Source organism: Taudactylus pleione, unplaced genomic scaffold (assembly GCF_031769625.1).
Source record: "Taudactylus pleione unplaced genomic scaffold, aTauple2 ptg000467l, whole genome shotgun sequence".
In the NCBI taxonomy this organism is placed as follows: domain Eukaryota; kingdom Metazoa; phylum Chordata; class Amphibia; order Anura; family Myobatrachidae; genus Taudactylus; species Taudactylus pleione.
In genome coordinates, this window is record NW_028284869.1 from 1,530,215 (window position 1) to 1,554,586 (window position 24,372).

At 33.4% G+C, this 24,372-nt stretch overlaps 11 non-coding genes across 11 annotated transcripts; all 11 read left to right on the forward strand.

Annotated features, from left to right (window-relative positions):
- The first annotated feature begins 263 nt into the window (after positions 1-263).
- TRNAG-UCC (transfer RNA glycine (anticodon UCC)) lies at positions 264-335 on the forward strand. Its single transcript has one exon. It is a non-coding gene; the product is annotated as a tRNA-Gly (tRNA).
- Positions 336-1,025: 690 nt separating this feature from the next.
- TRNAG-UCC (transfer RNA glycine (anticodon UCC)) lies at positions 1,026-1,097 on the forward strand. Its single transcript has one exon. It is a non-coding gene; the product is annotated as a tRNA-Gly (tRNA).
- Positions 1,098-3,042: 1,945 nt separating this feature from the next.
- On the forward strand, positions 3,043-3,114 carry TRNAG-UCC (transfer RNA glycine (anticodon UCC)). Its single transcript has one exon. It is a non-coding gene; the product is annotated as a tRNA-Gly (tRNA).
- A 690-nt stretch (positions 3,115-3,804) lies between these two features.
- Positions 3,805-3,876, forward strand: TRNAG-UCC (transfer RNA glycine (anticodon UCC)). Its single transcript has one exon. It is a non-coding gene; the product is annotated as a tRNA-Gly (tRNA).
- A 1,111-nt stretch (positions 3,877-4,987) lies between these two features.
- TRNAG-UCC (transfer RNA glycine (anticodon UCC)) lies at positions 4,988-5,059 on the forward strand. Its single transcript has one exon. It is a non-coding gene; the product is annotated as a tRNA-Gly (tRNA).
- Positions 5,060-8,337: 3,278 nt separating this feature from the next.
- TRNAG-UCC (transfer RNA glycine (anticodon UCC)) lies at positions 8,338-8,409 on the forward strand. The gene has a single exon. It is a non-coding gene; the product is annotated as a tRNA-Gly (tRNA).
- A 1,530-nt stretch (positions 8,410-9,939) lies between these two features.
- TRNAG-UCC (transfer RNA glycine (anticodon UCC)) lies at positions 9,940-10,011 on the forward strand. The gene has a single exon. It is a non-coding gene; the product is annotated as a tRNA-Gly (tRNA).
- A 690-nt stretch (positions 10,012-10,701) lies between these two features.
- Positions 10,702-10,773, forward strand: TRNAG-UCC (transfer RNA glycine (anticodon UCC)). Its single transcript has one exon. It is a non-coding gene; the product is annotated as a tRNA-Gly (tRNA).
- Positions 10,774-11,884: 1,111 nt separating this feature from the next.
- On the forward strand, positions 11,885-11,956 carry TRNAG-UCC (transfer RNA glycine (anticodon UCC)). Its single transcript has one exon. It is a non-coding gene; the product is annotated as a tRNA-Gly (tRNA).
- Positions 11,957-15,234: 3,278 nt separating this feature from the next.
- Positions 15,235-15,306, forward strand: TRNAG-UCC (transfer RNA glycine (anticodon UCC)). The gene has a single exon. It is a non-coding gene; the product is annotated as a tRNA-Gly (tRNA).
- A 5,773-nt stretch (positions 15,307-21,079) lies between these two features.
- TRNAG-UCC (transfer RNA glycine (anticodon UCC)) lies at positions 21,080-21,151 on the forward strand. The gene has a single exon. It is a non-coding gene; the product is annotated as a tRNA-Gly (tRNA).
- Positions 21,152-24,372: the final 3,221 nt, after the last annotated feature.

Sequence of the window (24,372 nt, forward strand, 5' to 3'; positions counted from 1 at the left end):
GAGCATTTAAATCATACAATCAGGTGTTGTGGCTTACAGATTTGACTAACAAATGGCCTTTGGCAACCAGCAAGCGTTGGTGGTATATTGGTGGGCATAGCTGCCTTACAAGCAGTTGACCCGGGTTCGATTCCCGGCCAACGGATGGCTTTTCTTGTGTATTCTTTTATTTTTTTAAGCTCATAAGATCCTTAGAGAAAGTTTCTTGTTTTGAAGGAATCCAGAATAACCTGACCAAGAAATGCCCTTTCAATAAATAGGAAGCTTTGGTGGTATAGTGGTGAGCATAGCTGCCTTCCAAGCAGTTGACCCGGGTTCGATACCCGGCCAAAACATAGTTTGTGTTCTATTCTTTTTTAAGATCATAAGCTCCATAGAGAATGTTTCTTGTTTTGAAGAAATCAGGAATACACTGACCAAGAAATGCCCTTTCAACAAATGGGAAGCTTTGTTGGTATGTGTAGCACTTATGGGGTATGGACAGAGTCATGGCTTTGTCATTCACAGAATACTAGATTGATGGCATCTTAAAAATATCCAACTCTGAATAGTCTTATGTAAATTAGACTATTAAATATATTTTCCTATTATCTGCTTTAACATTTAATTCAAATTCTCTTTTCCAAAAGTGCCAAAAAGAGAACTTAAATGTACACCATGTTTATTTATTCATTTGCATTTTAAACCTAATTTGTGCATTGTATTAATATTTTCCATCATCAAAAGAAGTGCTTTGCAGTCAATTAATGGATTAACAGTGCAGAGCATTTAAATCATACAATCAGGTGTTGTGGCTTACAGATTTGACTAACAAATGGCCTTTGGCAACCAGCAAGCGTTGGTGGTATATTGGTGGGCATAGCTGCCTTACAAGCAGTTGACCCGGGTTCGATTCCCGGCCAACGGATGGCTTTTCTTGTGTATTCTTTTATTTTTTTAAGCTCATAAGATCCTTAGAGAAAGTTTCTTGTTTTGAAGGAATCCAGAATAACCTGACCAAGAAATGCCCTTTCAATAAATAGGAAGCTTTGGTGGTATAGTGGTGAGCATAGCTGCCTTCCAAGCAGTTGACCCGGGTTCGATTCCCGGCCAATACATAGTTTGTATTCTATTCTTTTTTAAGATCATAAGCTCCATAGAGAATGTTTCTTGTTTTGAAGAAATCAGGAATACACTGACCAAGAAATGCCCTTTCAACAAATGGGAAGCTTTGTTGGTATGTGTAGCACTTATGGGGTATGGACAGAGTCATGGCTTTGTCATTCACAGAATACTAGATTTATGTCATCTTAAAAATATCCAACTCTGAATAGTCTTATGTAAATTAGACTAATAAAGATATTTTCCTATTATCTGCTTTAACATTTGATTCAAATTCTCTTTTCCAAAAGTGCCAAAATGTGGACTTAAATTTGCACGATGTTTATTTATTAATTTGCTTTTTAAACCTAATTTGTGCATTGTATTAATATTTTCCATCATCAAAAGAGGTGCATTACAGTCAATTAATGGATTAACAGTGTACTCTTTTCCTTTTTTAAGATCATAAGCTCTTTAGAGAATGTTTCTTGTTTTGAAGAAATCAGGAAAACACTGACCAAGAAATGCCCTTTCAACAAATGGGAAGCTTTGTTGGTATGTGTAGCACTTATGGGGTATGCACAGTCATGGCTTTGTCATTCACAGAATACTAGATTTATGGCATCTTAAAAATATCCAACTCTGAATAGTCTTATGTAAATTAGACTATTAAATAAATTTTCCTATTATCTGCTTTAACATTTGATTCAAATTCTCTTTTCCAAAAGTGCCAAAAAGTGGACATAAATGTACACGATGTTTATTTATTCTTTTGCATTTTAAACCTAATTTGTGCATTGTATAAATATTTTCCATCATCAAAAAAAGTGCATTGCAGTCAATTAATGGATTAACAGTGTATTCTTTTCATTTTTTAAGATCATAAGCTCCTTAGAGAATGTTTCTTGTTTTGAAGAAATCAGGAAAACACTGACCAAGAAATGCCCTTTCAACAAATGGGAAGCTTTGTTGGTATGTGTAGCACTTATGGGCTATGGACAGAGTCATGGCTTTGTCATTCACAGAATACTAGATTTATGGCATCTTAAAAATATCCAACTCTGAATAGTCTTATGTAAATTAGACTATTAAATATATTTTCCTATTATCTTCTTTAACATTTAATTCAAATTCTCTTTTCCAAAAGTGCCAAAAAGTGGACTGAAATGTTCAACATGTTTATTTATTCATTTGCATTTTAAATCAAATTTGTGCATTGTATTAATATTTTCCATCATCAAAAGAAGTGCATTGCAGTCAATAAATGGATTAACAGTGTATTCTTTTCATTTTTTAAGATCATAAGCTCCTTAGAGAATGTTTCTTGTTTTGAAGAAATCAGGAATACACTGACCAAGAAATGCCCTTTCAACAAATGGGAAGCTTTGTTGGTATGTGTAGCACTTATGGGGTATGGACAGAGTCATGGCTTTGTCATTCACAGAATACTAGATTGATGGCATCTTAAAAATATCCAACTCTGAATAGTCTTATGTAAATTAGACTATTAAATATATTTTCCTATTATCTGCTTTAACATTTAATTCAAATTCTCTTTTCCAAAAGTGCCAAAAAGAGAACTTAAATGTACACCATGTTTATTTATTCATTTGCATTTTAAACCTAATTTGTGCATTGTATTAATATTTTCCATCATCAAAAGAAGTGCTTTGCAGTCAATTAATGGATTAACAGTGCAGAGCATTTAAATCATACAATCAGGTGTTGTGGCTTACAGATTTGACTAACAAATGGCCTTTGGCAACCAGCAAGCGTTGGTGGTATATTGGTGGGCATAGCTGCCTTACAAGCAGTTGACCCGGGTTCGATTCCCGGCCAACGGATGGCTTTTCTTGTGTATTCTTTTATTTTTTTAAGCTCATAAGATCCTTAGAGAAAGTTTCTTGTTTTGAAGGAATCCAGAATAACCTGACCAAGAAATGCCCTTTCAATAAATAGGAAGCTTTGGTGGTATAGTGGTGAGCATAGCTGCCTTCCAAGCAGTTGACCCGGGTTCGATACCCGGCCAAAACATAGTTTGTGTTCTATTCTTTTTTAAGATCATAAGCTCCATAGAGAATGTTTCTTGTTTTGAAGAAATCAGGAATACACTGACCAAGAAATGCCCTTTCAACAAATGGGAAGCTTTGTTGGTATGTGTAGCACTTATGGGGTATGGACAGAGTCATGGCTTTGTCATTCACAGAATACTAGATTGATGGCATCTTAAAAATATCCAACTCTGAATAGTCTTATGTAAATTAGACTATTAAATATATTTTCCTATTATCTGCTTTAACATTTAATTCAAATTCTCTTTTCCAAAAGTGCCAAAAAGAGAACTTAAATGTACACCATGTTTATTTATTCATTTGCATTTTAAACCTAATTTGTGCATTGTATTAATATTTTCCATCATCAAAAGAAGTGCTTTGCAGTCAATTAATGGATTAACAGTGCAGAGCATTTAAATCATACAATCAGGTGTTGTGGCTTACAGATTTGACTAACAAATGGCCTTTGGCAACCAGCAAGCGTTGGTGGTATATTGGTGGGCATAGCTGCCTTACAAGCAGTTGACCCGGGTTCGATTCCCGGCCAACGGATGGCTTTTCTTGTGTATTCTTTTATTTTTTTAAGCTCATAAGATCCTTAGAGAAAGTTTCTTGTTTTGAAGGAATCCAGAATAACCTGACCAAGAAATGCCCTTTCAATAAATAGGAAGCTTTGGTGGTATAGTGGTGAGCATAGCTGCCTTCCAAGCAGTTGACCCGGGTTCGATTCCCGGCCAATACATAGTTTGTATTCTATTCTTTTTTAAGATCATAAGCTCCATAGAGAATGTTTCTTGTTTTGAAGAAATCAGGAATACACTGACCAAGAAATGCCCTTTCAACAAATGGGAAGCTTTGTTGGTATGTGTAGCACTTATGGGGTATGGACAGAGTCATGGCTTTGTCATTCACAGAATACTAGATTTATGTCATCTTAAAAATATCCAACTCTGAATAGTCTTATGTAAATTAGACTAATAAAGATATTTTCCTATTATCTGCTTTAACATTTGATTCAAATTCTCTTTTCCAAAAGTGCCAAAATGTGGACTTAAATTTGCACGATGTTTATTTATTAATTTGCTTTTTAAACCTAATTTGTGCATTGTATTAATATTTTCCATCATCAAAAGAGGTGCATTACAGTCAATTAATGGATTAACAGTGTACTCTTTTCCTTTTTTAAGATCATAAGCTCTTTAGAGAATGTTTCTTGTTTTGAAGAAATCAGGAATACACTGACCAAGAAATGCCCTTTCAACAAATGGGAAGCTTTGTTGGTATGTGTAGCACTTATGGGGTATGGACAGAGTCATGGCTTTGTCATTCACAGAATACTAGATTTATGGCATCTTAAAAATATCCAACTCTGAATAATGTTATGTAAATTAAACTATTAAATATATTTTCCTATTATCTGCTTTAACATTTGATTCAAATTCTCTTTTCCAAAAGTGCCAAAAAGTGGACTTAAATGTACACCATGTTTTTATTTATTCATTTGCATTTTAAACCTAATTTGTGCATTGTATTAATATTTTCCATCATCAAAAGAAGTGCATTGCAGTCAATTAATGGATTAACAGTGCAGAGCATTGAAATCATACAATCAGGTGTTGTGGCTTACACATTTGACTAACAAATGGCCTTTGACAACCAGGAAGCGTTGGTGGTATAGTGGTGAGCATAGCTGCCTTCCAAGCAGTTGACCTGGGTTCGATTACCGGCAAATGCATGGCTTTTTTTGTGTCGTCTTTTATTTTTTTAAGCTCATAAGATCCTTAGAGAAAGTTTCTTATTTTGAAGGAATCTGGAATAAACTGACCAAGAAATGCCCTATCAAGAAATATGAAGCGTTGGTGGTATAGTGGTGAGCATAGCTGCCTTCCAAGCAGTTGACCCGGGTTCGATTCCCGGCCAATACATAGTTTGTATTCTATTCTTTTTTAAGATCATAAGCTCCATAGAGAATGTTTCTTGTTTTGAAGAAATCAGGAATACACTGACCAAGAAATGCCCTTTCAACAAATGGGAAGCTTTGTTGGTATGTGTAGCACTTATGGGGTATGGACAGAGTCATGGCTTTGTCATTCACAGAATACTAGATTTATGTCATCTTAAAAATATCCAACTCTGAATAGTCTTATGTAAATTAGACTAATAAAGATATTTTCCTATTATCTGCTTTAACATTTGATTCAAATTCTCTTTTCCAAAAGTGCCAAAATGTGGACTTAAATTTGCACGATGTTTATTTATTAATTTGCTTTTTAAACCTAATTTGTGCATTGTATTAATATTTTCCATCATCAAAAGAGGTGCATTACAGTCAATTAATGGATTAACAGTGTACTCTTTTCCTTTTTTAAGATCATAAGCTCTTTAGAGAATGTTTCTTGTTTTGAAGAAATCAGGAATACACTGACCAAGAAATGCCCTTTCAACAAATGGGAAGCTTTGTTGGTATGTGTAGCACTTATGGGGTATGGACAGAGTCATGGCTTTGTCATTCACAGAATACTAGATTTATGGCATCTTAAAAATATCCAACTCTGAATAATGTTATGTAAATTAAACTATTAAATATATTTTCCTATTATCTGCTTTAACATTTGATTCAAATTCTCTTTTCCAAAAGTGCCAAAAAGTGGACTTAAATGTACACCATGTTTTTATTTATTCATTTGCATTTTAAACCTAATTTGTGCATTGTATTAATATTTTCCATCATCAAAAGAAGTGCATTGCAGTCAATTAATGGATTAACAGTGCAGAGCATTGAAATCATACAATCAGGTGTTGTGGCTTACACATTTGACTAACAAATGGCCTTTGACAGCCAGGAAGCGTTGGTGGTATAGTGGTGAGCATAGCTGCCTTCCAAGCAGTTGACCTGGGTTCGATTACCGGCAAATGCATGGCTTTTTTTGTGTCGTCTTTTATTTTTTTAAGCTCATAAGATCCTTAGAGAAAGTTTCTTATTTTGAAGGAATCTGGAATAAACTGACCAAGAAATGCCCTATCAAGAAATATGAAGCGTTGGTGGTATAGTGGTGAGCATAGCTGCCTTCAAGCAGTTGACCTGGGTTCGATTCCCGGCAAATGCATAGTTTGTATTCTATTCATTTTTTAAGATCATAAGCTCATTAGAGAATGTTTCTTGTTTTGTAGGAATTAGGAATACCCTCACCAAGAAATGCCCTTTCAAAAAATGGGAAGCTTTGTTGGTATGTGTAGCACTGGCCAACGCATGATTTTTCTTATGTATTCTTTTCATTTTTTAACATCATAAGCTCCTTAGAGAATGTTTCTTGTTTTGAAGAAATCAGGAATACACTGACCAAGAAATGCCCTTTCAACAAATGGGAAGCTTTGTTGGTATGTGTAGCACTTATGGGGTATGGACAGAGTCATGGCTTTGTCATTCACAGAATACTAGATTTATGGCATCTTAAAAATATCCAACTCTGAATAGTCTTATGTAAATTAGACTATTAAATATAATTCCTATTATCTGCTTTAACATTTGATTCAAATTCTCTTTTCCAAAAATGCCAAAAAGTGGACTTAAGTGTACAACATGTTTATTTATTCATTTGCATTTTAAACCTAATTTGTGCATTGTAATAATATTTTCCATCATCAAAAGAAGTGCATTGCAGTCAATTAATGGATTAACAGTGTATTCTTTTCATTTTTTAAGATCATAAGCTCCTTAGAGAATGTTTCTTGTTTTGAAGAAATCAGGAAAACACTGACCAAGAAATGCCCTTTCAACAAATGGGAAGCTTTGTTGGTATGTGTAGCACTTATGGGGTATGGACAGTCATGGCTTTGTCATTCACAGAATACTAGATTTATGGCATCTTAAAAATATCCAACTCTGAATAGTCTTATGTAAATTAGACTATTAAATAAATTTTCCTATTATCTGCTTTAACATTTGATTCAAATTCTCTTTTCCAAAAGTGCCAAAAAGTGGACATAAATGTACACCATGTTTATTTATTCTTTTGCATTTTAAACCTAATTTGTGCATTGTATAAATATTTTCCATCATCAAAAAAAGTGCATTGCAGTCAATTAATGGATTAACAGTGTATTCTTTTCATTTTTTAAGATCATAAGCTCCTTAGAGAATGTTTCTTGTTTTGAAGAAATCAGGAAAACACTGACCAAGAAATGCACTTTCAACAAATGGGAAGCTTTGCTGGTATGTGTAGCACTTATGGGCTATGGACAGAGTCATGGCTTTGTCATTCACAGAATACTAGATTTATGGCATCTTAAAAATATCCAACTCTGAATAGTCTTATGTAAATTAGACTATTAAATATATTTTCCTATTATCTGCTTTAACATTTAATTCAAATTCTCTTTTCCAAAATTGCCAAAAAGTGGACTTAAATGTTCAACATGTTTATTTATTCATTTGCATTTTAAATCAAATTTGTGCATTGTATTAATATTTTCCATCATCAAAAGAAGTGCATTGCAGTCAATTAATGGATTAACAGTGTATTCTTTTCATTTTTTAAGATCATAAGCTCCTTAGAGAATGTTTCTTGTTTTGAAGAAATCAGGAATACACTGACCAAGAAATGCCCTTTCAACAAATGGGAAGCTTTGTTGGTATGTGTAGCACTTATGGGGTATGGACAGAGTCATGGCTTTGTCATTCACAGAATACTAGATTGATGGCATCTTAAAAATATCCAACTCTGAATAGTCTTATGTAAATTAGACTATTAAATATATTTTCCTATTATCTGCTTTAACATTTAATTCAAATTCTCTTTTCCAAAAGTGCCAAAAAGAGAACTTAAATGTACACCATGTTTATTTATTCATTTGCATTTTAAACCTAATTTGTGCATTGTATTAATATTTTCCATCATCAAAAGAAGTGCTTTGCAGTCAATTAATGGATTAACAGTGCAGAGCATTTAAATCATACAATCAGGTGTTGTGGCTTACAGATTTGACTAACAAATGGCCTTTGGCAACCAGCAAGCGTTGGTGGTATATTGGTGAGCATAGCTTCCTTACAAGCAGTTGACCCGGGTTCGATTCCCGGCCAACGGATGGCTTTTCTTGTGTATTCTTTTATTTTTTTAAGCTCATAAGATCCTTAGAGAAAGTTTCTTGTTTTGAAGGAATCCAGAATAACCTGACCAAGAAATGCCCTTTCAATAAATAGGAAGCTTTGGTGGTATAGTGGTGAGCATAGCTGCCTTCCAAGCAGTTGACCCGGGTTCGATTCCCGGCCAAAACATAGTTTGTGTTCTATTCTTTTTTAAGATCATAAGCTCCATAGAGAATGTTTCTTGTTTTGAAGAAATCAGGAATACACTGACCAAGAAATGCCCTTTCAACAAATGGGAAGCTTTGTTGGTATGTGTAGCACTTATGGGGTATGGACAGAGTCATGGCTTTGTCATTCACAGAATACTAGATTTATGGCATCTTAAAAATATCCAACTCTGAATAGTCTTATGTAAATTAGACTATTAAATATATTTTCCTATTATCTGCTTTAACATTTGATTCAAATTCTCTTTTCCAAAAATGCCAAAAAGTGGACTTAAGTGTACAACATGTTTATTTATTCATTTGCATTTTAAACCTAATTTGTGCATTGTAATAATATTTTCCATCATCAAAAGAAGTGCATTGCAGTCAATTAATGGATTAACAGTGTATTCTTTTCATTTTTTAAGATCATAAGCTCCTTAGAGAATGTTTCTTGTTTTGAAGAAATCAGGAAAACACTGACCAAGAAATGCCCTTTCAACAAATGGGAAGCTTTGTTGGTATGTGTAGCACTTATGGGCTATGGACAGAGTCATGGCTTTGTCATTCACAGAATACTAGATTTATGGCATCTTAAAAATATCCAACTCTGAATAGTCTTATGTAAATTAGACTATTAAATATATTTTCCTATTATCTGCTTTAACATTTAATTCAAATTCTCTTTTCCAAAAGTGCCAAAAAGTGGACTTAAATGTTCAACATGTTTATTTATTCATTTGCATTTTAAATCAAATTTGTGCATTGTATTAATATTTTCCATCATCAAAAGAAGTGCATTGCAGTCAATTAATGGATTAACAGTGTATTCTTTTCATTTTTTAAGATCATAAGCTCCTTAGAGAATGTTTCTTGTTTTGAAGAAATCAGGAAAACACTGACCAAGAAATGCCCTTTCAACAAATGGGAAGCTTTGTTGGTATGTGTAGCACTTATGGGCTATGGACAGAGTCATGGCTTTGTCATTCACAGAATACTAGATTTATGGCATCTTAAAAATATCCAACTCTGAATAGTCTTATGTAAATTAGACTATTAAATATATTTTCCTATTATCTGCTTTAACATTTAATTCAAATTCTCTTTTCCAAAAGTGCCAAAAAGTGGACTTAAATGTACACCATGTTTTTATTTATTCATTTGCATTTTAAACCTAATTTGTGCATTGTATTAATATTTTCCATCATCAAAAGAAGTGCATTGCAGTCAATTAATGGATTAACAGTGCAGAGCATTGAAATCATACAATCAGGTGTTGTGGCTTACACATTTGACTAACAAATGGCCTTTGACAGCCAGGAAGCGTTGGTGGTATAGTGGTGAGCATAGCTGCCTTCCAAGCAGTTGACCTGGGTTCGATTACCGGCAAATGCATGGCTTTTTTTGTGTCGTCTTTTATTTTTTTAAGCTCATAAGATCCTTAGAGAAAGTTTCTTATTTTGAAGGAATCTGGAATAAACTGACCAAGAAATGCCCTATCAAGAAATATGAAGCGTTGGTGGTATAGTGGTGAGCATAGCTGCCTTCCAAGCAGTTGACCCGGGTTCGATTCCCGGCCAATACATAGTTTGTATTCTATTCTTTTTTAAGATCATAAGCTCCATAGAGAATGTTTCTTGTTTTGAAGAAATCAGGAATACACTGACCAAGAAATGCCCTTTCAACAAATGGGAAGCTTTGTTGGTATGTGTAGCACTTATGGGGTATGGACAGAGTCATGGCTTTGTCATTCACAGAATACTAGATTGATGGCATCTTAAAAATATCCAACTCTGAATAGTCTTATGTAAATTAGACTATTAAATATATTTTCCTATTATCTGCTTTAACATTTAATTCAAATTCTCTTTTCCAAAAGTGCCAAAAAGAGAACTTAAATGTACACCATGTTTATTTATTCATTTGCATTTTAAACCTAATTTGTGCATTGTATTAATATTTTCCATCATCAAAAGAAGTGCTTTGCAGTCAATTAATGGATTAACAGTGCAGAGCATTTAAATCATACAATCAGGTGTTGTGGCTTACAGATTTGACTAACAAATGGCCTTTGGCAACCAGCAAGCGTTGGTGGTATATTGGTGGGCATAGCTGCCTTACAAGCAGTTGACCCGGGTTCGATTCCCGGCCAACGGATGGCTTTTCTTGTGTATTCTTTTATTTTTTTAAGCTCATAAGATCCTTAGAGAAAGTTTCTTGTTTTGAAGGAATCCAGAATAACCTGACCAAGAAATGCCCTTTCAATAAATAGGAAGCTTTGGTGGTATAGTGGTGAGCATAGCTGCCTTCCAAGCAGTTGACCCGGGTTCGATTCCCGGCCAATACATAGTTTGTATTCTATTCTTTTTTAAGATCATAAGCTCCATAGAGAATGTTTCTTGTTTTGAAGAAATCAGGAATACACTGACCAAGAAATGCCCTTTCAACAAATGGGAAGCTTTGTTGGTATGTGTAGCACTTATGGGGTATGGACAGAGTCATGGCTTTGTCATTCACAGAATACTAGATTTATGTCATCTTAAAAATATCCAACTCTGAATAGTCTTATGTAAATTAGACTAATAAAGATATTTTCCTATTATCTGCTTTAACATTTGATTCAAATTCTCTTTTCCAAAAGTGCCAAAATGTGGACTTAAATTTGCACGATGTTTATTTATTAATTTGCTTTTTAAACCTAATTTGTGCATTGTATTAATATTTTCCATCATCAAAAGAGGTGCATTACAGTCAATTAATGGATTAACAGTGTACTCTTTTCCTTTTTTAAGATCATAAGCTCTTTAGAGAATGTTTCTTGTTTTGAAGAAATCAGGAATACACTGACCAAGAAATGCCCTTTCAACAAATGGGAAGCTTTGTTGGTATGTGTAGCACTTATGGGGTATGGACAGAGTCATGGCTTTGTCATTCACAGAATACTAGATTTATGGCATCTTAAAAATATCCAACTCTGAATAATGTTATGTAAATTAAACTATTAAATATATTTTCCTATTATCTGCTTTAACATTTGATTCAAATTCTCTTTTCCAAAAGTGCCAAAAAGTGGACTTAAATGTACACCATGTTTTTATTTATTCATTTGCATTTTAAACCTAATTTGTGCATTGTATTAATATTTTCCATCATCAAAAGAAGTGCATTGCAGTCAATTAATGGATTAACAGTGCAGAGCATTGAAATCATACAATCAGGTGTTGTGGCTTACACATTTGACTAACAAATGGCCTTTGACAGCCAGGAAGCGTTGGTGGTATAGTGGTGAGCATAGCTGCCTTCCAAGCAGTTGACCTGGGTTCGATTACCGGCAAATGCATGGCTTTTTTTGTGTCGTCTTTTATTTTTTTAAGCTCATAAGATCCTTAGAGAAAGTTTCTTATTTTGAAGGAATCTGGAATAAACTGACCAAGAAATGCCCTATCAAGAAATATGAAGCGTTGGTGGTATAGTGGTGAGCATAGCTGCCTTCCAAGCAGTTGACCCGGGTTCGATTCCCGGCCAATACATAGTTTGTATTCTATTCTTTTTTAAGATCATAAGCTCCATAGAGAATGTTTCTTGTTTTGAAGAAATCAGGAATACACTGACCAAGAAATGCCCTTTCAACAAATGGGAAGCTTTGTTGGTATGTGTAGCACTTATGGGGTATGGACAGAGTCATGGCTTTGTCATTCACAGAATACTAGATTTATGTCATCTTAAAAATATCCAACTCTGAATGGTCTTATGTAAATTAGACTAATAAAGATATTTTCCTATTATCTGCTTTAACATTTGATTCAAATTCTCTTTTCCAAAAGTGCCAAAATGTGGACTTAAATTTGCACGATGTTTATTTATTAATTTGCTTTTTAAACCTAATTTGTGCATTGTATTAATATTTTCCATCATCAAAAGAGGTGCATTACAGTCAATTAATGGATTAACAGTGTACTCTTTTCCTTTTTTAAGATCATAAGCTCTTTAGAGAATGTTTCTTGTTTTGAAGAAATCAGGAATACACTGACCAAGAAATGCCCTTTCAACAAATGGGAAGCTTTGTTGGTATGTGTAGCACTTATGGGGTATGGACAGAGTCATGGCTTTGTCATTCACAGAATACTAGATTTATGGCATCTTAAAAATATCCAACTCTGAATAATGTTATGTAAATTAAACTATTAAATATATTTTCCTATTATCTGCTTTAACATTTGATTCAAATTCTCTTTTCCAAAAGTGCCAAAAAGTGGACTTAAATGTACACCATGTTTTTATTTATTCATTTGCATTTTAAACCTAATTTGTGCATTGTATTAATATTTTCCATCATCAAAAGAAGTGCATTGCAGTCAATTAATGGATTAACAGTGCAGAGCATTGAAATCATACAATCAGGTGTTGTGGCTTACACATTTGACTAACAAATGGCCTTTGACAGCCAGGAAGCGTTGGTGGTATAGTGGTGAGCATAGCTGCCTTCCAAGCAGTTGACCTGGGTTCGATTACCGGCAAATGCATGGCTTTTTTTGTGTCGTCTTTTATTTTTTTAAGCTCATAAGATCCTTAGAGAAAGTTTCTTATTTTGAAGGAATCTGGAATAAACTGACCAAGAAATGCCCTATCAAGAAATATGAAGCGTTGGTGGTATAGTGGTGAGCATAGCTGCCTTCAAGCAGTTGACCTGGGTTCGATTCCCGGCAAATGCATAGTTTGTATTCTATTCATTTTTTAAGATCATAAGCTCATTAGAGAATGTTTCTTGTTTTGTAGGAATTAGGAATACCCTCACCAAGAAATGCCCTTTCAAAAAATGGGAAGCTTTGTTGGTATGTGTAGCACTGGCCAACGCATGATTTTTCTTATGTATTCTTTTCATTTTTTAACATCATAAGCTCCTTAGAGAATGTTTCTTGTTTTGAAGAAATCAGGAATACACTGACCAAGAAATGCCCTTTCAACAAATGGGAAGCTTTGTTGGTATGTGTAGCACTTATGGGGTATGGACAGAGTCATGGCTTTGTCATTCACAGAATACTAGATTTATGGCATCTTAAAAATATCCAACTCTGAATAGTCTTATGTAAATTAGACTATTAAATATAATTCCTATTATCTGCTTTAACATTTGATTCAAATTCTCTTTTCCAAAAATGCCAAAAAGTGGACTTAAGTGTACAACATGTTTATTTATTCATTTGCATTTTAAACCTAATTTGTGCATTGTAATAATATTTTCCATCATCAAAAGAAGTGCATTGCAGTCAATTAATGGATTAACAGTGTATTCTTTTCATTTTTTAAGATCATAAGCTCCTTAGAGAATGTTTCTTGTTTTGAAGAAATCAGGAAAACACTGACCAAGAAATGCCCTTTCAACAAATGGGAAGCTTTGTTGGTATGTGTAGCACTTATGGGGTATGGACAGTCATGGCTTTGTCATTCACAGAATACTAGATTTATGGCATCTTAAAAATATCCAACTCTGAATAGTCTTATGTAAATTAGACTATTAAATAAATTTTCCTATTATCTGCTTTAACATTTGATTCAAATTCTCTTTTCCAAAAGTGCCAAAAAGTGGACATAAATGTACACCATGTTTATTTATTCTTTTGCATTTTAAACCTAATTTGTGCATTGTATAAATATTTTCCATCATCAAAAAAAGTGCATTGCAGTCAATTAATGGATTAACAGTGTATTCTTTTCATTTTTTAAGATCATAAGCTCCTTAGAGAATGTTTCTTGTTTTGAAGAAATCAGGAAAACACTGACCAAGAAATGCACTTTCAACAAATGGGAAGCTTTGCTGGTATGTGTAGCACTTATGGGCTATGGACAGAGTCATGGCTTTGTCATTCACAGAATACTAGATTTATGGCATCTTAAAAATATCCAACTCTGAATAGTCTTATGTAAATTAGACTATTAAATATATTTTCCTATTATCTGCTTTAACATTTAATTCAAATTCTCTTTTCCAAAATTGCCAAAAAGTGGACTTAAATGTTCAACATGTTTATTTATTCATTTGCATTTTAAATCAAATTTGTGCATTGTATTAATATTTTCCATCATCAAAAGAAGTGCATTGCAGTCAATTAATGGATTAACAGTGTATTCTTTTCATTTTTTAAGATCATAAGCTCCTTAGAGAATGTTTCTTGTTTTGAAGAAATCAGGAATACACTGACCAAGAAATGCCCTTTCAACAAATGGGAAGCTTTGTTGGTATGTGTAGCACTTATGGGGTATGGACAGAGTCATGGCTTTGTCATTCACAGAATACTAGATTGATGGCATCTTAAAAATATCCAACTCTGAATAGTCTTATGTAAATTAGACTATTAAATATATTTTCCTATTATCTGCTTTAACATTTAATTCAAATTCTCTTTTCCAAAAGTGCCAAAAAGAGAACTTAAATGTACACCATGTTTATTTATTCATTTGCATTTTAAACCTAATTTGTGCATTGTATTAATATTTTCCATCATCAAAAGAAGTGCTTTGCAGTCAATTAATGGATTAACAGTGCAGAGCATTTAAATCATACAATCAGGTGTTGTGGCTTACAGATTTGACTAACAAATGGCCTTTGGCAACCAGCAAGCGTTGGTGGTATATTGGTGAGCATAGCTTCCTTACAAGCAGTTGACCCGGGTTCGATTCCCGGCCAACGGATGGCTTTTCTTGTGTATTCTTTTATTTTTTTAAGCTCATAAGATCCTTAGAGAAAGTTTCTTGTTTTGAAGGAATCCAGAATAACCTGACCAAGAAATGCCCTTTCAATAAATAGGAAGCTTTGGTGGTATAGTGGTGAGCATAGCTGCCTTCCAAGCAGTTGACCCGGGTTCGATTCCCGGCCAAAACATAGTTTGTGTTCTATTCTTTTTTAAGATCATAAGCTCCATAGAGAATGTTTCTTGTTTTGAAGAAATCAGGAATACACTGACCAAGAAATGCCCTTTCAACAAATGGGAAGCTTTGTTGGTATGTGTAGCACTTATGGGGTATGGACAGAGTCATGGCTTTGTCATTCACAGAATACTAGATTTATGGCATCTTAAAAATATCCAACTCTGAATAGTCTTATGTAAATTAGACTATTAAATATATTTTCCTATTATCTGCTTTAACATTTGATTCAAATTCTCTTTTCCAAAAATGCCAAAAAGTGGACTTAAGTGTACAACATGTTTATTTATTCATTTGCATTTTAAACCTAATTTGTGCATTGTAATAATATTTTCCATCATCAAAAGAAGTGCATTGCAGTCAATTAATGGATTAACAGTGTATTCTTTTCATTTTTTAAGATCATAAGCTCCTTAGAGAATGTTTCTTGTTTTGAAGAAATCAGGAAAACACTGACCAAGAAATGCCCTTTCAACAAATGGGAAGCTTTGTTGGTATGTGTAGCACTTATGGGCTATGGACAGAGTCATGGCTTTGTCATTCACAGAATACTAGATTTATGGCATCTTAAAAATATCCAACTCTGAATAGTCTTATGTAAATTAGACTATTAAATATATTTTCCTATTATCTGCTTTAACATTTAATTCAAATTCTCTTTTCCAAAAGTGCCAAAAAGTGGACTTAAATGTTCAACATGTTTATTTATTCATTTGCATTTTAAATCAAATTTGTGCATTGTATTAATATTTTCCATCATCAAAAGAAGTGCATTGCAGTCAATTAATGGATTAACAGTGTATTCTTTTCATTTTTTAAGATCATAAGCTCCTTAGAGAATGTTTCTTGTTTTGAAGAAATCAGGAATACACTGACCAAGAAATGCCCTTTCAACAAATGGGAAGCTTTGTTGGTATGTGTAGCACTTATGGGGTATGGACAGAGTCATGGCTTTGTCATTCACAGAATACTAGATTGATGGCATCTTAAAAATATCCAACTCTGAATAGTCTTATGTAAATTAGACTATTAAATATATTTTCCTATTATCTGCTTTAACATTTAATTCAAATTCTCTTTTCCAAAAGTGCCAAAAAGAGAACTTAAATGTACACCATGTTTATTTATTCATTTGCATTTTAAACCTAATTTGTGCATTGTATTAATATTTTCCATCATCAAAAGAAGTGCTTTGCAGTCAATTAATGGATTAACAGTGCAGAGCATTTAAATCATACAATCAGGTGTTGTGGCTTACAGATTTGACTAACAAATGGCCTTTGGCAACCTGCAAGCGTTGGTGGTATATTGGTGAGCATAGCTGCCTTCCAAGCAGTTGACCCGGGTTCGATTCCCGGCCAACGGGTGGCTTTTCTTGTGTATTCTTTTATTTTTTTAAGCTCATAAGATCCTTAGAGAAAGTTTCTTGTTTTGAAGGAATCCAGAATAACCTGACCAAGAAATGCTCTTTCAATAAATAGGAAGCTTTGGTGGTATAGTGGTGAGCATAGCTGCCTTCCAAGCAGTTGACCCGGGTTTGATTCCCGGCCAATACATAGTTTGTATTCTATTCTTTTTTAAGATCATAAACTCCATAGAGAATGTTTCTTGTTTTGAAGAAATCAGGAATACACTGACCAAGAAATGCCCTTTCAACAAATGGGAAGCTTTGTTGGTATGTGTAGCACTTATGGGGTATGGACAGAGTCATGGCTTTGTCATTCACAGAATACTAGATTTATGGCATCTTAAAAATATCCAACTCTGAATAGTCTTATGTAAATTAGACTAATAAATATATTTTCCTATTATCTGCTTTAACATTTGATTCAAATTCTCTTTTCCAAAAGTGCCAAAATGTGGACTTAAATTTACACGATGTTTATTTATTAATTTGCTTTTTAAACCTAATTTGTGCATTGTATTAATATTTTCCATCATCAAAAGAGGTGCATTACAGTCAATTAATGGATTAACAGTGTACTCTTTTCCTTTTTTAAGATCATAAGCTCTTTAGAGAATGTTTCTTGTTTTGAAGAAATCAGGAATACACTGACCAAGAAATGCCCTTTCAACAAATGGGAAGCTTTGTTGGTATGTGTAGCACTTATGGGGTATGGACAGAGTCATGGCTTTGTCATTCACAGAATACTAGATTTATGGCATCTTAAAAATATCCAACTCTGAATAATGTTATGTAAATTAAACTATTAAATATATTTTCCTATTATCTGCTTTAACATTTGATTCAAATTCTCTTTTCCAAAAGTGCCAAAAAGTGGACTTAAATGTACACCATGTTTTTATTTATTCATTTGCATTTTAAACCTAATTTGTGCATTGTATTAATATTTTCCATCATCAAAAGAAGTGCATTGCAGTCAATTAATGGATTAACAGTGCAGAGCATTGAAATCATACAATCAAGTGTTGTGGCTTACACATTTGACTAACAAATGGCCTTTGACAGCCAGGAAGCGTTGGTGGTATAGTGGTGAGCATAGCTGCCTTCCAAGCAGTTGACCCGGCTTTTTTTGTGTCGTCTTTTATTTTTTTAAGCTCATAAGATCCTTAGAGAAAGTTTCTTATTTTGAAGGAATCCGGAATAAACTGACCAAGAAATGCCCTATCAAGAAATATGAAGCGTTGGTGGTATAGTGGTGAGCATAGCTGCCTTCAAGCAGTTGACCCGGGTTCGATTCCCGGCAAATGCATAGTTTGTATTCTATTCATTTTTTAAGATCATAAGCTCATTAGAGAATGTTTCTTGTTTTGTAGGAATTAGGAATACCCTCACCAAGAAATGCCCTTTCAAAAAACGGGAAGCTTTGTTGGTATGTGTAGCACTGGCCAACGCATGATTTTTCTTATGTATTCTTTTCATTTTTTAACATCATAAGCTCCTTAGAGAATGTTTCTTGTTTTGAAGAAATCAGGAATACACTGACCAAGAAATGCCCTTTCAACAAATGGGAAGCTTTGTTGGTATGTGTAGCACTTATGGGGTATGGACAGAGTCATGGCTTTGTCATTCACAGAATACTAGATTTATGGCATTTTAAAAATATCCAACTCTGAATAGTCTTATGTAAATTAGACTATTAAATATATTTTCCTATTATCTGCTTTAACATTTGATTCAAATTCTCTTTTCCAAAAATGCCTAAAAAATGGACTTAAGTGTACAACATGTTTATTTATTCATTTGCATTTTAAACCTAATTTGTGCATTGTAATAATATTTTCCATCATCAAAAGAAGTGCATTGCAGTCAATTAATGGATTAACAGTGTACTCTTTTCCTTTTTTAAGATCATAAGCTCTTTAGAGAATGTTTCTTGTTTTGAAGAAATCAGGAATACACTGACCAAGAAATGCCCTTTCAACAAATGGGAAGCTTTGTTGGTATGTGTAGCACTTATGGGGTATGGACAGAGTCATGGCTTTGTCATTCACAGAATACTAGATTTATGGCATCTTAAAAATATCCAACTCTGAATAATGTTATGTAAATTAAACTATTAAATATATTTTCCTATTATCTGCTTTAACATTTGATTCAAATTCTCTTTTCCAAAAGTGCCAAAAAGTGGACTTAAATGTACACCATGTTTTTATTTATTCATTTGCATTTTAAACCTAATTTGTGCATTGTATTAATATTTTCCATCATCAAAAGAAGTGCATTGCAGTCAATTAATGGATTAACAGTGCAGAGCATTGAAATCATACAATCAGGTGTTGTGGCTTACACATTTGACTAACAAATGGCCTTCGACAGCCAGGAAACGTTGGTGGTATAGTGGTGAGCATAGCTGCCTTCCAAGCAGTTGACCCGGGTTCGATTACCGGCAAATGCATGGCTTTTTTTGTGTCGACTTTTATTTTTTTAAGCTCATAAGATACTTAGAGAAAGTTTCTTATTTTGAAGGAATCCGGAATAAACTGACCAAGAAATGCCCTATCAAGAAATATGAAGCGTTGGTGGTATAGTGGTGAGCATAGCTGCCTTCAAGCAGTTGACCTGGGTTCGATTCCCGGCAAATGCATAGTTTGTATTCTATTCATTTTTTAAGATCATAAGTTCATTAGAGAATGTTTCTTGTTTTGTAGGAATTAGGAATACCCTCACCAAGAAATGCCCTTTCAAAAAACGGGAAGCTTTGTTGGTATGTGTAGCACTGGCCAACGCATGATTTTTCTTATGTATTCTTTTCATTTTTTAACATCATAAGCTCCTTAGAGAATGTTTCTTGTTTTGAAGAAATCAGGAATACACTGACCAAGAAATGCCCTTTCAACAAATGGGAAGCTTTGTTGGTATGTGTAGCACTTATGGGGTATGGACAGAGTCATGGCTTTGTCATTCACAGAATACTAGATTTATGGCATCTTAAATATATCCAACTCTGAATAGTCTTATGTAAATTAGACTATTAAATATATTTTCCTATTATCTGCTTTAACATTTGATTCAAATTCTCTTTTCCAAAAATGCCAAAAAGTGGACTTAAGTGTACAACATGTCTATTTATTCATTTGCATTTTAAACCTAATTTGTGCATTGTAATAATATTTTCCATCATCAAAAGAAGTGCATTGCAGTCAATTAATGGATTAACAGTGTATTCTTTTCATTTTTTAAGATCATAAGCTCCTTAGAGAATGTTTCTTGTTTTGAAGAAATCAGGAAAACACTGACCAAGAAATGCCCTTTCAACAAATGGGAAGCTTTGTTGGTATGTGTAGCACTTATGGGCTATGGACAGAGTCATGGCTTTGTCATTCACAGAATACTAGATTTATGGCATCTTAAAAATATCCAACTCTGAATAGTCTTATGTAAATTAGACTATTAAATATATTTTCCTATTATCTTCTTTAACATTTAATTCAAATTCTCTTTTCCAAAAGTGCCAAAAAGTGGACTGAAATGTTCAACATGTTTATTTATTCATTTGCATTTTAAATCAAATTTGTGCATTGTATTAATATTTTCCATCATCAAAAGAAGTGCATTGCAGTCAATAAATGGATTAACAGTGTATTCTTTTCATTTTTTAAGATCATAAGCTCCTTAGAGAATGTTTCTTGTTTTGAAGAAATCAGGAATACACTGACCAAGAAATGCCCTTTCAACAAATGGGAAGCTTTGTTGGTATGTGTAGCACTTATGGGGTATGGACAGAGTCATGGCTTTGTCATTCACAGAATACTAGATTGATGGCATCTTAAAAATATCCAACTCTGAATAGTCTTATGTAAATTAGACTATTAAATATATTTTCCTATTATCTGCTTTAACATTTAATTCAAATTCTCTTTTCCAAAAGTGCCAAAAAGAGAACTTAAATGTACACCATGTTTATTTATTCATTTGCATTTTAAACCTAATTTGTGCATTGTATTAATATTTTCCATCATCAAAAGAAGTGCTTTGCAGTCAATTAATGGATTAACAGTGCAGAGCATTTAAATCATACAATCAGGTGTTGTGGCTTACAGATTTGACTAACAAATGGCCTTTGGCAACCAGCAAGCGTTGGTGGTATATTGGTGGGCATAGCTGCCTTACAAGCAGTTGACCCGGGTTCGATTCCCGGCCAACGGATGGCTTTTCTTGTGTATTCTTTTATTTTTTTAAGCTCATAAGATCCTTAGAGAAAGTTTCTTGTTTTGAAGGAATCCAGAATAACCTGACCAAGAAATGCCCTTTCAATAAATAGGAAGCTTTGGTGGTATAGTGGTGAGCATAGCTGCCTTCCAAGCAGTTGACCCGGGTTCGATTCCCGGCCAAAACATAGTTTGTGTTCTATTCTTTTTTAAGATCATAGAGAATGTTTCTTGTTTTGAAGAAATCAGGAATACACTGACCAAGAAATGCCCTTTCAACAAATGGGAAGCTTTGTTGGTATGTGTAGCACTTATGGGGTATGGACAGAGTCATGGCTTTGTCATTCACAGAATACTAGATTTATGTCATCTTAAAAATATCCAACTCTGAATAGTCTTATGTAAATTAGACTAATAAAGATATTTTCCTATTATCTGCTTTAACATTTGATTCAAATTCTCTTTTCCAAAAGTGCCAAAATGTGGACTTAAATTTGCACGATGTTTATTTATTAATTTGCTTTTTAAACCTAATTTGTGCATTGTATTAATATTTTCCATCATCAAAAGAGGTGCATTACAGTCAATTAATGGATTAACAGTGTACTCTTTTCCTTTTTTAAGATCATAAGCTCTTTAGAGAATGTTTCTTGTTTTGAAGAAATCAGGAATACACTGACCAAGAAATGCCCTTTCAACAAATGGGAAGCTTTGTTGGTATGTGTAGCACTTATGGGGTATGGACAGAGTCATGGCTTTGTCATTCACAGAATACTAGATTTATGGCATCTTAAAAATATCCAACTCTGAATAATGTTATGTAAATTAAACTATTAAATATATTTTCCTATTATCTGCTTTAACATTTGATTCAAATTCTCTTTTCCAAAAGTGCCAAAAAGTGGACTTAAATGTACACCATGTTTTTATTTATTCATTTGCATTTTAAACCTAATTTGTGCATTGTATTAATATTTTCCATCATCAAAAGAAGTGCATTGCAGTCAATTAATGGATTAACAGTGCAGAGCATTGAAATCATACAATCAGGTGTTGTGGCTTACACATTTGACTAACAAATGGCCTTTGACAGCCAGGAAGCGTTTGTAGTACAGTGGTTAACATAGCTGCCTTCCAAGCAGTTGACCCGGGTTCGATTACCGGCAAATGCATGGCTTTTTTTGTGTCGTCTTTTATTTTTTTAAGCTCATAAGATCCTTAGAGAAAGTTTCTTATTTTGAAGGAATCTGGAATAAACTGACCAAGAAATGCCCTATCAAGAAATATGAAGCGTTGGTGGTATAGTGGTGAGCATAGCTGCCTTCAAGCAGTTGACCTGGGTTCGATTCCCGGCAAATGCATAGTTTGTATTCTATTCATTTTTTAAGATCATAAGCTCATTAGAGAATGTTTCTTGTTTTTTAGGAATTAGGAATACCCTCACCAAGAAATGCCCTTTCAAAAAATGGGAAGCTTTGTTGGTATGTGTAGCACTGGCCAACGCATGATTTTTCTTATGTATTCTTTTCATTTTTTAACATCATAAGCTCCTTAGAGAATGTTTCTTGTTTTGAAGAAATCAGGAATACACTGACCAAGAAATGCCCTTTCAACAAATGGGAAGCTTTGTTGGTATGTGTAGCACTTATGGGGTATGGACAGAGTCATGGCTTTGTCATTCACAGAATACTAGATTTATGGCATCTTAAAAATATCCAACTCTGAATAGTCTTATGTAAATTAGACTATTAAATATAATTCCTATTATCTGCTTTAACATTTGATTCAAATTCTCTTTTCCAAAAATGCCAAAAAGTGGACTTAAGTGTACAACATGTTTATTTATTCATTTGCATTTTAAACCTAATTTGTGCATTGTAATAATATTTTCCATCATCAAAAGAAGTGCATTGCAGTCAATTAATGGATTAACAGTGTATTCTTTTCATTTTTTAAGATCATAAGCTCCTTAGAGAATGTTTCTTGTTTTGAAGAAATCAGGAAAACACTGACCAAGAAATGCCCTTTCAACAAATGGGAAGCTTTGTTGGTATGTGTAGCACTTATGGGGTATGGACAGTCATGGCTTTGTCATTCACAGAATACTAGATTTATGGCATCTTAAAAATATCCAACTCTGAATAGTCTTATGTAAATTAGACTATTAAATAAATTTTCCTATTATCTGCTTTAACATTTGATTCAAATTCTCTTTTCCAAAAGTGCCAAAAAGTGGACATAAATGTACACCATGTTTATTTATTCTTTTGCATTTTAAACCTAATTTGTGCATTGTATAAATATTTTCCATCATCAAAAAAAGTGCATTGCAGTCAATTAATGGATTAACAGTGTATTCTTTTCATTTTTTAAGATCATAAGCTCCTTAGAGAATGTTTCTTGTTTTGAAGAAATCAGGAAAACACTGACCAAGAAATGCACTTTCAACAAATGGGAAGCTTTGCTGGTATGTGTAGCACTTATGGGCTATGGACAGAGTCATGGCTTTGTCATTCACAGAATACTAGATTTATGGCATCTTAAAAATATCCAACTCTGAATAGTCTTATGTAAATTAGACTATTAAATATATTTTCCTATTATCTGCTTTAACATTTAATTCAAATTCTCTTTTCCAAAATTGCCAAAAAGTGGACTTAAATGTTCAACATGTTTATTTATTCATTTGCATTTTAAATCAAATTTGTGCATTGTATTAATATTTTCCATCATCAAAAGAAGTGCATTGCAGTCAATTAATGGATTAACAGTGTATTCTTTTCATTTTTTAAGATCATAAGCTCCTTAGAGAATGTTTCTTGTTTTGAAGAAATCAGGAATACACTGACCAAGAAATGCCCTTTCAACAAATGGGAAGCTTTGTTGGTATGTGTAGCACTTATGGGGTATGGACAGAGTCATGGCTTTGTCATTCACAGAATACTAGATTGATGGCATCTTAAAAATATCCAACTCTGAATAGTCTTATGTAAATTAGACTATTAAATATATTTTCCTATTATCTGCTTTAACATTTAATTCAAATTCTCTTTTCCAAAAGTGCCAAAAAGAGAACTTAAATGTACACCATGTTTATTTATTCATTTGCATTTTAAACCTAATTTGTGCATTGTATTAATATTTTCCATCATCAAAAGAAGTGCTTTGCAGTCAATTAATGGATTAACAGTGCAGAGCATTTAAATCATACAATCAGGTGTTGTGGCTTACAGATTTGACTAACAAATGGCCTTTGGCAACCAGCAAGCGTTGGTGGTATATTGGTGAGCATAGCTTCCTTACAAGCAGTTGACCCGGGTTCGATTCCCGGCCAACGGATGGCTTTTCTTGTGTATTCTTTTATTTTTTTAAGCTCATAAGATCCTTAGAGAAAGTTTCTTGTTTTGAA